Raw genomic sequence first — 14,841 nt, forward strand, 5'->3', positions numbered from 1 at the left:
CCGACATGTGTTGTAGATTCTCATAAGCTTGTATGAGCAGTACCGTGTAGCTACGTCATGACCATCAACTTGTGTGAGCAGAGACATTGATAGCTCGAGAGTGAGCATTATATGTGATATGAGATTGAGATACCTTCAGCTACGTATTGGCACTTAGGGTGCGAGATTCTCGTGTATCCGATAGTATTTCAAATGGTTCAATGGGTATATCAAAGATATGGATGAGTATGAGATCGATCGATTCGAAGAAGTTGATGGAAATTGTGTTTAATCTCGGGATTGAATATATGTGTTAAGTTATGCTTCAAATTTGAATTGCATTATATGATGTTTATGTTATTGAATTGTTGGTTGGTAAGTTTTACTTATTTAGCATATGAGCTTACTAAGCTTTATAGCTTACTTTGTTTACTTTTTGTGTTTTATAGTGAATACCAAAGCTAGCTCGGATTGGGAGTCTTCAGAGATTGCATCACACTATCGAGAATCTATTTTGGCACTTTTGAGCTTATGTATTTGGTTATATGGCATGTATAGGAATTATGGTCATTTTGGGTTTATGTAATGGTAATGAATTTAGTCATTTAAATTGGCTTGTAAATGTTAAGTGTTTTGTTTTGTGTATAGCCATGAGAGTTGGCTTATTTTGGTATATTTGGTGATGTATATATATATATGTGCAAATGGATTTTGTTATACATTTGGTAATTGATATATAAATGCTTGTGATTTAGGTAAAGTGATGAATAAATGAAAGTGCATACTTGAAGTTAACTAGTTAAGTGAATTGAGAATGTGAATTTGGTATAAAATTGAATAACTTAATGTGGTACTTGTGTACCTTGTTGTTTTCGGTATGGAAATGTTATAAATTATGCTTGGTTGAGGTTGGTTGAATGCCTATTTATTCCATATTATATGTCTTTTGATTTAGTGTAGGTGATTGCAATTTGGGTGAGAAAGATGGCTTGGTAAATATCCTATTTTTGTCCACAGGGGCAGAGATACGGGCGTGTGTCTTAGCCGTGTGTGACACATGGTCAGGTGACATGGTCCTGTGTCCCCTGATGTTTAATTAGAAATCAAGTCAGTATGCTCTACATGGCCTAGCACACGGCGTGTGACTTGGCCTTGTGGCATAAATCAGTATACCCTACAGGTTTGGCACAGCCTAGCACACGGCCTAGCATATGGCTTGGCACACGGGCGTGTGAGGCCATTTCGAAGGGCACACGGGCGTGTGACATGGGTTGGGACACGGCCATGTGATTCCATTTCGAATGTCCACACGGCCTGTGACACGGGCATGTCTTTGGCCATGTGAGACACAAGGTCGAGCCACACGGGCGTGTTTCCTCTGTATTTTATAAAATTTTTTAAGTGTTCCAAAAATTTCCTGAAATATCAGTTTAGTCCCGAACCACTTCTATGGCATGTTTTGGGCCTCGTAGCATCGTATTGGGGACATGATGAATGATTGTGAATGTTTTATATAATAAATAGAAAAATGTATGTTTAATTGTATAATAATTTCAGTAATACTCTGAAACACTATTCCGACGACGGATGCGGGTTAGGGGTGTTACACAAGTCTCTCACCAACGAGTCTTGGTTTTCATCTGTGATGTCATCAATGAACTCGAAGTATTCTCGACATTGGCCTTGGTATTGTACAACTCATTGATGTTTGCAGCATCCCATGGTATTAAACCTTCTCGAACAAAAATGAATTCTAACTTATGATCGAAGAGAATCGCATAAAACTTATGTACCAGTGAAGGGGAGTAGCTGCCGGGATGGGTGCAAAAAGTTTCCTACTTTAACTTTGAGATGGTTTTGGAGACTTGTTTACCCAAGTCTTGTTGTAGCGAAAGGGAAATGCCCTGTTCGGGATGAAAGTTTCGCTTCAATATGTTAACGTGGAATTGTTCCTTTACCACTTTATTCAAAAAGGTTACTGGCTCATTTGTTTGCACTGGCCTGGGGGATTCTGATTCATAGACTGTGGTAGCAGAGAACGCATGTTCTCCAGCAGATTTAATGGCTTTCTTGACCGAGCCTCTAGTTTTGGCCTTTTTTCTTTGAGGGAGAACAGTTTAAAGGTAAAAAGATATGATTTTTAGTAGAGAAAATAAATAAAAATGGTTGCTTGAATGTGTTACAGTAGGTACAGTGAGGGAGAATTTACTGAGGAAGATGGAGAGGCATGTTGTTTTGTGGAGAGATATAAGGCTGGAGGGAAGAGTTGTGTCTAATAGGAATTGTGCCTTGCTTAGAAGGATCAAACAGCTGAGTGATTTTTGATCCAATGATGGAATCTGATTGTCTCTAAATTCTGATAAGCTATAAATGGTAATATAGGCTTATGGAATGCGTTGACAGTAAGATTTCAATGTGTCGACAAAGGTACCTAATTATTCTGCAAAAAGGAAGGAAAACAAACTTTAACAAAACATAAATAAAATGAACTATAATCAAGGAGTACTAATTAAAAATTAAAACTTTTTGACCAATTTAATGGTCTTTGGCTGTTTTTTATCATTGTTGTCAAAATAGTGTTTCAGCCTCTGTCCATTCACTTTGAACTGGTGTCTATCACGTAAATCTCGAATTGTGACTGCACCATGAGGAAATATATCGATAACTTCAAAAGGTCCAAACCAACGTGAATGCAATTTACTTGGGTGAAATTTGAGTCGAGAATTGAAAAATAAAACTTGTTGACCCGCGATAAATTGTTGCTGCAAAATAATCTTGTCATGCCATCATTTGGTATTTTCCTTGTAAGTTGCACCATTTTCATAAGCATTTCTCCTAATCTCCTCTATTTCAGTGATATCTAACAATCTTTTCTTTCCAGCAGCTTCATAGTCCCTGTTCACTTGCTTAATTGCCCACATTACTTTGTGTTCTAGTTCGACTAGCAAGTGACATGCTTTCCCCCCAAAAAAATTGATACGGCGACATCCCTAATAGAGTTTTATATGTTGTCCACAATGTTCATAAAGCATCACCTAATCGAAAAGACCATCTTTCCTCAAAGTGTTTACAACCTTCTCAAGAATGTTCTTAATTTCTCGATTCGATACTTCGGCTTGTCCATTGGTTTACGAATGATAAGTAGTTCCATTCTGTAATGAACTCCATATCTCTTCAGTACAGTCGCCACTTGGTTGCAATGAAAGTGTGTACCCTGACCACTAATCAATGCCTTTTGTGCCAAAGCGAGTGAGTATATGCTTGTGAAAAAAATTTAGCACTATCTTTGCATCACCGTTTGGGACTGCAACAGCTTCAACCCACTTTGAGACGTAGTCAATAGATACTAATATATAAAGATTTCCAAATGAGCTTGGAAACGGTCCCATAAAATCTATACCCTAAATATAGAATAATTCAACCTCCATAATTGGCTACTGCAACATTTCATTGTGTCGATATATAAAACCAGTGCATTGACACCTATCTTATTGATTCATGAAATTTTGGGCGTCTTTGAATAATGTCTGTAACAGCCCAATTTTGGGGCTAGTCGAAATAGTGATTTCAGAACCACTAAACCGAGGTCGAGGAAATTATTTTAAATATATTTTTATGTTTTGTAGCATGATTAGATGAGTACAAGAAATTTTTGGGTGAATTAATTTTAACGATTGCTTGCTTAATTATGAAAAAGAGACTAAATCGCATAAAGTGGAAAAGTCCTATTTTGTTAAATAATGGTGTCAATCAGCTAAAGAACCTATTTTGGGGGCCTAGAAGAGCAATTAGACCCCGTAATTCTTAGGCTGGCCGGCCATAGGGGACAAATTGTTGAGAAAGTCAAGATTAGGTGGTGTTTGGTCACCAATTTTGACTAGTCAGAATAAAATAAACAATAAAAGGTTTCATCTTTTTCACTCTTTCTTCTTCCACCAAAAAATTGGTCATTAGAGGGGTTTTTGAAGCTTGAAAATTTCAGCAACTTTAAGCCTTCACAAGTAAGTGATTTTCATGACTTTTCTTGATGATTTTTACATTTTTGGACCTCTTTAAGCAAGAGCTTTTAAATGAGGGAACTATTTTTCAAAATGGTGAAAGGTTTAGGGTTTTTCCATGAGAGCATTTAGGTTTTTTTCTAAATTCTTATGGAAGAACATGAGTCTTAGATAAGCAATAAACAACTTTTGTGAAGGGATTTTTCATGGAAACCCTAATAGGGACTACTTTGCATAAGTTGAAAAATAGTTGATAAATGTGTGAAATAGTGGAAATTTTAGATTGCTATAAGAGAAGAAAAGGTTTGGTTAGGCTTATAATATGAAGAAATTTAATAAAAATCGATTTTCGAGCATAGGGGTAAAACAGTCATTTTGTGAAAGTCTAGGGGCAAAATAGTCATTTTGCCCAATTATGAACTTTCGGGTGTCGAAATTGATATACTGATGTAATAAATGAATTTTATTAATATAGATCAAGGGAAACATGATTCGAGTCTTGATCGGGGTAAGAACAAAGTTTACGAGGATTAGACTCGTTTTCATCATTTTGTGTTAAGGTAAGTACATATGTAAATAATGTGTTATTGAAGCTTATTTGGTATATTTTAATAATATACATGTGTAATTAGCTTATGGTTGTTATGTATCTAAATTTTAATTGTTGCCATGAATGTATAAATGACATGTTATGCGAGTAAATTACAATGTGAGCAAATGCGATGCTATTCGATTAGATATGAAGCCCCGTTGAACCTTAGACATAACATAGGATACAAAGGGGCATGTCATGAAAACTATGTGGTCTGAACTCATGAGGTTGAGTCTGAGTTCATGAGATAAATGCTATAGGTAACGTGGGTCCGCTGACTTTGTGTATAGACCCGTGAGTGGCACAATGAGCAAACGTTACATAATAGCTATGGGGTCCAGGTTCTGACTTGATAAAAAGGCCCGTGAGTAGCTCAAAAGTGAGTGTTTCATAGTACGAGGTAGCTCTGACTACTTATATGGCATTTAGATGTAAACTCCCCACGTATCCGTATGTATTCTGAGAGTTCAACGGGTAACTCAAAGACTTAGTTGATGGAAACCTTAACGAGGTATGTATATTGAACTCATGGTTAAGACCTGAGTAAAGAGCATGGTGCATTAAGTATATATGAATGAAAGGAAGAGTAAGATAGAGATGTTAAGTGATTTATATCTTTTGAGCATGACAAGTCACCGTTTGAAGATATGATTTTCTTTTAATTACACTTTATTTGCATATATGTACTTACTAGGCTCCCATGCTTACCCTCCTTTCTTTTCTTTCTTTATAGTGCCGCTAAGCTAGCATCGGGGATCCAGTGACATTAAAAGCTTCGATCACACTATCACTCAAGACCTTGGTATAGTTAGTTCTATTGTTTTGTTTTCTGGCATATATAGGGACTCGAGTCTTTGTTTAGTGTTTTGTTAGCTAGCCATAATGTGTTGGCTCATATGATGAACATGATACTAATTTTGTATAAGGCCATGGATGATGGTCAATACTCATTTTGATTTATAAATAGAAGATGGTATTTTCATGGATGAGTAAATTGCATAAATGAAATGTTGTCCATTGTGGTTATTTTGGCTATGTGATGTGCCTTCATGTTAGTATAGAGTGATTTTGTGCAAGTTACATAAGTAAGGGTGACAAAAAGGCTTGGTAAATAGCCTTATTTTGTCCACATGGGTAGGCACACGGGTGTGTGTCTAGGCCGTGTGTGACACACGGTCCCCCACATGGGCGTGTGATTTGGTCGTGTGTCCCCTGTACGTAAGAATTGTAAGTCAGTATGCATGTTAGTAAACACACAGGCAGAGACACGGCTGTGTATCTCAGCTGTGTGAAGGGCACGGCCTAGCACACGGCCGTGTGCCTTGGCCATATGGCCCTTAAGGATTGCTGATGTCAAAAATAGAATGTCCAAGTTTTTGTACACAGGCTAGGCCATGGGCGTGTCATGGCCGTGTGAAGGACACGGGCCAGAGACACGAGCATGTGCCAGGCTGTGTGAAAACCCCTGTAGGTGTGCATTTAGAATTAATTCCACACATGTATAAGACATGGGCGTGTTCCTGTATTGCTTAGGCCTTGTAAACCACATGGGCCAATAGCACGACCATGTTCAAATGTCATACGGGCGTGTGCCTCTATGTTAAGAGTTGTTTTCAGAGTTCTTTAAAGGACTCAGATTTTTTCCGAATAGGTTCCAATGGATGTTTTGGTCTTAGTAGGCTCTTATTAAGGAGTTTATAAATAAAATTGAAATTTTTTTAATTTGACCATGTTTTAGTGTTATGAAAACATTTCTATGTATAAGTTTAAGCTAGGTAATGCCTCATATTTTGACCCGGCGTGGGGCACAGGTGTGGCATGTTACAATGTCGGCCAGTAGAATCTTGATTGGACAACTTTTGCAGTATTTCTCATGCCACCAAAATCACCGCCACAAGGAGCATTATGGCAATGCCTCAGGATTGAAAGCATCTCCTCTTTTGGAACACAATGTCGAATGATGTTGTTATTGCATACCTTGAATAAATATGGTTCGTTCTAATGATACTTCATTACATCACAAAGAAATTTTTCTTTTTTATGGCCTGTGACACCCAACGAGAATTTTCCACACACTAGATAATTAACAAAATCTGTATACCAAGGGGTTGCATCTACAACAAATAACTTCTCATCAGGGAATGCGTCGATAATTTGAAGTATGTTTCCGTCTTAGCTGCCAACTTCTAATCGAGATAGATGGTCTGCAACTTGATTCTCTGAACCCTTATGGTCTTTTATCTCGATGTCAAATTCTTGCAACAGTAATATCCAATGTATTAGTCTTGGTTTGGCATCCTTTTTCACAAAGAGATATCTCAACGTCAAGTGATCGGAAAAAACCATAACCTTTGCACTAACAAGATAGGAACAAAACTTGTCAAAAGAAAAGACTATAGCTATCAATTCTTTCTTTGTGATGGTATAATTGAGTTGAGCCTCTGTAAGAGTTTCGCTAGCTTAATAGATGGCATGAAATATTTTTCCCTTTCATTGTCCTAGAACCGTACCCATAGCAAAGTCGCTTGCATCACACATAACTTCAAAAGGTTGAAACCAATTTGGTGCAATGACAATGGGTGCATTCACTAGCTTTTTTTTTAACTAAATAAAGACATCCAGACATGCATCGTCAAAGAAGAATTTTTTATTCTGTTCCAACAATAAGCATAAGGGCTTTGCAATTTTCAAAAAATCTCTAATAAACCTTCGGTAAAACCCACATGTCTAAGAAAACTGCGAATACCTTTCATATTTGTTGGTGGAGGTAATTTCTCAATGATTTCCACCTTAACTTTTTTTACTTGAATGCCTTGACTAGAGATGTGATATCCTAACACAATGCCTTCAGTTGCCATGAAATGTCATTTTTCCCAATTCAGGACCAGATGTGTGTCCCTATATCACTTCATGTCTTTATCCAAATTGTCAGTGCAATGATTAAAATCATTCCCATAGAATCAGAAATCATCCATAAACATCTCTACAGAGTCTTCAATCATATCTGAGAATATTGCCATCATGCACCTTTGAAATGTGGCTGGTGTGTTGCAAAGACCGAAAGGCATATGGCGAAAAGCTAAAGTACTAAAGGGGTAGGTGAAGATTGTTTTCTCCTGATCCTCTGGTGTAATAGCAATTTGATTGTACCCAGAATAGTCGTCTAAAAAGAAATAATAGGCCTTTCTAGCATGTAACACCCCTTACCCATACCGAAGACCAGGACCAAGTACGAGGCGTTACCAGACATGTAATCGAACATTTTCGGGAAATACGGGTTATAAAATTTCGTTCCAATTTGAAACCAATTAGACAACATCTTAGTGTCCCTATTATGGGCCTACGAGGCTCAAAGAATACATTCGAAATGGTCCGGGACTAAATCAAGGACCTAAAAAAAATTTAATAAAATTTCTAGGTTAATGCCTCACATGCCCATGTGGAGACAATGCAAACGCCCGTGTGGAGACAATGCACACGCCTTTGTGCATTGGGACACACCAGTGTCCCTAACCGGTGTTGAATTTCTAAAAATTATTTTTCATTTCGATCCTACAAGGGTTTTCACACGGCCAAGCACACACCCATGTCTCTGGCCCGTGTCCTCCACACGGCCTAGACACGCCCGTGTGGTCCCCCGTGTCCAAAAACTCGAGCATTCTGTTTATGATGCCAGCATGTATTTAGGGGCACATGGCCAAGATACACGCCCGTGCGCTGGGCCGTGCCCTCTACACGGTTGAGACACATGGCTGTGTCTCTACTCGTGTGTTTACTACCATGCATTCTGACTTAAAATTCTTAGGTGCAGGGGACACACAGCCAAACCACAGCCCCATGGGGTGATCCGTGTGGACCTTATTAGGCTATTTTCCAAGCCTTTGCTCACCCTCTATCATCCCCATACTCTTATAGGTTTTCATAATACATAACAAGGCCTAATTATACATCTCAAATGACCTTGATAAACCTCATTGCATGTAAACCTCATCTCATCGGTTTTACACATGCTAGGTTATTCCCTTTGTATTAAGGATTTCTATGCCTTATAACACTTTTAAGATTGGCTCATTATCCTAACTCATTGCCAATTATAACCTAGCCATCACTTGTGATTTAGTCACATTACATATGTCTAAACGTGATGTACCATATTTCATCCTCACTAGAACAATTGAACATAAACATGCATAATTTTGTGGGTCATAACCTACATCAAAATGAGCCAATTACCATGGCCATATACAAGTGAATATGAATACCTTTACAAGCCTTCATATTGGCAAATCAAATGACATATATAACAAAATAAACAAAAGCCTTATACATGCCATTGAACAAAATAAAAGTATCTATATACCAAAGCTAGACAAGTTGATAGTGTGTTGACTCTCCAACCATCTTTTAATCTTTACGAGTCCTCGAGCTCTGAAAAATAGGGAAAAGAGAGGGGTAAGCATTTACATGCTTAGTAAGCCCTAATAATTGGAAAGTAAACTTACCGATTAATTAGCATACAACCATATTAGGCAATAAAACCAACAAGCATGGAATGGTTTCCCTATCACATGTACTCAATCAACAAGTTAGTCACATAACAATGCACCATGTAATTTGTCTTAGATGAGCTCATCATTCAACATTTTCATTTATATATCTCATATTAATCCCGTTGAGTTTCTCAAAAATCTCGATAGATTATCCATTTACCGTCAAGTCATAAGAGCGATCATCTCATGTATGCACTTCTGCGAACCTCACATCTTATGGCAGGATTACCAGTCCAGGTTAAACACCCGTAACGTAGACTCGTGAGGTGATGTTAGGATTACCAGTCCAGGCTAAATCCCTTATAGCGAAAAAAACCGTTAATGAGCTCGGATCTGAATTACTAGTCCAGGCTAAATTTAGACCCTGATCGGAGTACCCGTCCCGGCTAAATCCACAATGCACACATATTCTTCGGGAGGCTCGATCACTCAAGGAACACTCGTCCAGGCTAGATCCTTTTTAAATTTGAAATCAATGGAGTACCCGTCTGGGCTAAATCCTTTTGCAACACATGCATGTTCTCAAGTCACATGTAAGTCATGGTTTATCCATTGAATCTCCCTTTTTGACCTCAACTGGGACATTTATTATCATATCATTGCTATTAACACATTTCATGGATTTTCATGCCATCATTATAACCAATTATCATACATTCATAACACATGCAGTTAGGCATATTAATAGTTTACTTAAAGTTATTCGAACATACCTAGTACTAGTTTCGGTATTGTGTTTCGATTATTACGAAACCTTTCGTTTTCCTCGATCGACCTCCGAAATTTGTTCCTCGGGGTCTATAACAATAAAAATGAATCATTAATACCTCACATTATTCTTTTCTAGTCTAAATTTTACCCCGAACAAAATGACCGTTTTACCCCTTCATATTTTTACGATTTAGTTTCTAGACTCTTATAATGAAATGCATGCAATTTCTTCCTTACCCAAGCCTAGCAGAATGTTCTTTCCTCTTATGGCAGCCTCCATTATTTCACATTTCTACCACATATTTTGTACCTTTTGCAAAAAGGTCCTTTTAAGGGTTTTTCATTAAAATCAACTAGGAAAAGATGTTTAACACACATCCAACTTTCATATTCCTCCATAAAACATCAAAGAATAAACATGTCACACATGGGTCAATTTGCAAACATGAACCCTAACTTAAAATATGGGTAGAAATGGAGAGAGTAAGCTACCGGGATTTCAAAAATACGAAGAACATTAAAAACGGGGCTAGAGAGCACTTACTATTGAGCTTGAAAATGTTGAAAACCGTAGCTATGGAGACTCTTCAATTTTCGGTAGCCATGAAGAAGAAATGACTGATTTTTGGCTTGTTTTTCCCATTTTATTTCATTAATTAGCCAAATGACCAAAATGCCCTCAAACCCTTTCTTTCAAATTTCGTCCATACATGCCCATTGTTGTCTAAAAACTTAGAAATTAAGAAAATTTCTCTTTAAGACCTTCTAATTAATAATCTAAAGCAATTTCATACAAATTGCTTCTAGAATCCAAGTTTTGAAATTTATTCGATTTGGTCCTTATTTTCCAATTGGACACCTTACTCATAGAATTTCTTAATGAAACTTTAGCACATGCATATTTTCATATTCCAGACCTCATATTAGCCATGAAAAATATATTTTGACGTCAGATTTGTGGTCCCAAAATCACTGTTTCGACTAGGCCCTATTCAGGATGTTACATTTCTCCCCCCTTAGGGACTTTCGTCCTCGAAAGTCTTACCAGCAAACAGGTTCGGATATTGACTTCTTATGGTTTCTTCCGGCTCCCATGTAGCCTCTTCCACACCAATTCGATGCCATAAGACTTTTACCAAAGCCACATCTTTATTTCTTAGCTGTTTAACCTCACGAGCCAAAATCTTGATAGGTTCCTCACCATAAGTAATGTCCTGCTAATTTCAATCTCCGACGGTGAAATCACATGAGAGAGGTCTGATCGATATTGCCTTAACATAGATACATAAAGCATGTCATGAATCTTTTCTAGTTTGGGTGGCAATGCCAGACGATAGGCTAATGGTCTAACTCTTTTAGTGATCTCGTATGGTCCGATAAATTGCGAACTCAGCTTGCCTTTTCGGCCAAATCTCAACACCTTTTTCCGTGGAGATACTTTCAAGAATACTCTATCTCCAACTTGGAACTCAATCTCTTTTCTTTTCAGATCAGCATATGACTTTTGCCTATTCCATGTGACTTTTAAATAGTCACGTATCACTTTAACCTTTTCTTCAGTTTCCTTGATCAGATCAACTCTGTGAATCTAACTCTCCTTGAGTTTCGTCCAATACAATGGAGTTCGACACTTCCTACCATACAAGGGCTCATGAGGCACCATCTTCAAACTCGTTTGAAAACTGTTGCTGTAGGCGAATTTTACCAATGGCAGGTATTTTTCCCAGCTACCCTGAAATTCGAGGATACAACATCGCAACATATCTTCAAGAATCTAAATCATCCACTCAGACTGACCATTTGTTTGCGGGTGAAAAGCTATACTAAAACTCAATTTAGTACCTAAGGCTTCTTGTAACTTCTTCTAGAATCTCGAAGTGAATCTGGGGTCTCTGTCTGAAATATTTGATAGTGGTACCCCGTGTAATCTCACAATCTCAGATATATACAAGTCGGCAACTTATCTAGTGAATAATCTGTCCTTACCAGAATAAAATGAGCCGACTTTGTTAGCTTATCAACCATAACCCATGTAGCATCTTTCTTTTTCGGGGTCAATGGTAATCCTGTCACGAAGTCCATAGTAATTCTGTCCCACTTCTATTTAGGAACCATCACAGGCTGTAACAAACCTGAATGTACTTGATGTTCTTCTTTGACTTGCTGACATATTAAGCATTTCGATACAAATTCGGAGATGTCTCTCTTCATGCCATTCCACTAGTACATTTTCTTCAAATTATTATACATCTTGGTACTTCCCGGATGAATAGAAAAACGGCTCTCATGTGCCTCTTGCAAGATTTTCTGAATAATTTCATCGTTCTTTGGTACATAGACTCTGCCTCTGAACATCAAACATCCATCAGAACCCATCTGAAAGTCTAATTTGATGTCGGACTCGAATTGAGTTCTTTTACCTTGCAGGTCACTATCATTAGTCTGAGCATCATAAGTTTCTTGAAGAAACGTCAGCCTATCCCTTAGCTCTACCAAGACTGATCCATCATCAAGCAATGTCAATCGAGCATCCATGGCCCTCAGTGTAAACAAAGATTTTCTGCTTAAAGCGTCGGCGACCACATTCGCCTTTCTCGGGAATAATCAATGATCAACTCGTAATCTTTAATTAATTTTAACCATCTTTATTGTCTTAGATTCAATTCTTTTTGAGTCATCAAATACTTCAAACTCTTGTGGTCTGTGAATATACGACAAGTCTCACTATACAAGTAATGCCTCTAGATTTTTAGGGCCAAAACAATGGCAGCAAGCTTTAAGTCGTGTGTCAAATAATTCTTCTCGTGTGGCTTCAACTGCCATGAAGTATAGGCTTTCACCTTGCCATCTTGTATAAGTACACAACCCAGTCCATTTAAGGATGCATCACTATAGACCACAAACTCTTTTCCCGAATCGGACAATACTAAAACAGGAGCTTCAGTCAACAATGTCTTTAACTTCTCGAAACTCTGCTGACACTTTTCTGTCCATTAAAACTTAATGTCTTTCTATGGCAACCTCGTCATTGGAGTTGCTATCATGGAGAATCCTTTCACAAATCTTTGGTAGTAACTGGCTAAGCCCAAAAAACTTCTAACCTTGGTTACATTTTTAGGTGGTTTCCATTCAACGATAGCAGAGATCTTACTTGGATCAACTTGGATGCCTTCATCCGAAACAATATGACCCAAAAACCCTACTTCTTGGAGCCAAAACTCACTCTTACTAAACTTAGCATACAATTGTTTTTCTCGTAAGGTCTGCAACATAGTTCTCAGATACTTTGCATCTCTGTCTCATCCTTGGAATAAATCAAAATGTCGTCAATGAACATAACAACAAACTTGTCCAAGTATGGCCGAAATATCCTATTCATTAGATCCATAAATATCCTATTCAATGAACACAAAAGCAAACTTGTCCAAGTCTGCAACGAGGCTCAAAGAATACATTCGTCAACCCAAATGGCATGACAAGGAATTCATAGTGGCCATACCTCATTCTGAAAGCTATCTTAGGCACGTCTGATTCCTTAACTTGCAACTAATAGTAGCCAGACCTCAAGTCTATTTTAGAGAATATAATGGCTCCTCTCAACTGGTCAAGCAAATCATCGATCCTTGGCAAAGGATACTTATTCTTGATAGTTACCTTGTTCAATTGCCGATAATCTATACATAGCTTCATTGAACCATCTTTCTGCTTTACAAATAATACGGGAGCACCCCAAGGCGAAAAACTCGGCCTTGCAAAACCTTTATTCGTTGACTCTTGCAACTGTGCTTTTAACTCTTTAAGCTCGGTTGGTGCCATCCTATATGGAGTAATTTAAATAGGGGCTGTTCCTGGCACCAATTTAATACCAAACTCTATCTCTCTTTCAGGAGGTAATCTGGGTAATTCCTCCGGGAACACGTCTGAATATTCACATACTATTGGCACAGACTCAATCTTCAACTCCGTTTCCTTAGTGTTCAGTACAAAAGCAAGGTAGGCTTCGTACCCTTTTCTCATATACCTCCAAGCCATCATTGAAGTAATTACAACTAGCGGTGTACCAAATTCTCTTAAATTAACCCGTAGAATCTCACCATCTGGGCACTTCAATACAATATACTTGCTACCACAGTTTACAATTACATCATGCACGGCTAACCAATCCATACCAAGTATTACATCAAACTCATCAAATGGCAGTAACATAAGGTTAGCCGAAAAGTAATGACCCTGAATCATCAAAACACAATTATTACAGACTTTATCAACCAGAACTGACTTGCTTGATGGGTTCGACACTCTGATAATAAATTTCGTAAGTTCAATGGATATATTCATACTAGACACCAATTTTATGCCAATGTATGAATGCGTCGATCCCGGATCAATTAAGGCAACAACACAAGTATTAAAAAGAGAAAAAGTACTCGTGATGATGTTAGGAGCAGAGGCTTCCTCTCGAGCGCGTATTGCATACGTTCTTGCCGGGGCTAGAGCCTCTGATTTTACAGTGTCTTTGGCAGCAACTCGACTGCCACTAGCACTTCCAGGATACCTCGGAGGTATTCCTCATGAAATAGGAGAACTCGACTTCAGGGCTACTTCCACCTCTTTATCAGTTCACTCTGGGCAGTCTCTGAGGAAGTGGCCAAGAGAACCACATCTATAGCACGTACCACTCTTCATTTGGCACTCTTGGAAGAGAAATTTATTGCAGCTTTTACACTCCGGCTTTTGGGCATCTACACTCCCCACACTAGTTACCATCGGGGAAGAAGACTTCGGGTTGTGCCATTTAGAGCTTCTCGCTCTACCCGAATATCCTACCGATGAAGTGGAGCGTTCATGTTGGCTCCTTGATTTCTTTGCGGGAAATAAGAGCTTCTTACCGCTGCATCTCTTGCTCGAAACTCGAGCTTCTCTCTTTGCTTGTTTCATTTCATTATTGAGCTCCTCGGCCTTCTTGGCCAGATCAGCTAATGCAGCGAACTCTCGTACCTCAAGAATCCCA

Source organism: Gossypium arboreum, chromosome 10, assembly GCF_025698485.1.
Source record: "Gossypium arboreum isolate Shixiya-1 chromosome 10, ASM2569848v2, whole genome shotgun sequence".
Taxonomy (NCBI): Eukaryota; Viridiplantae; Streptophyta; class Magnoliopsida; order Malvales; family Malvaceae; genus Gossypium; species Gossypium arboreum.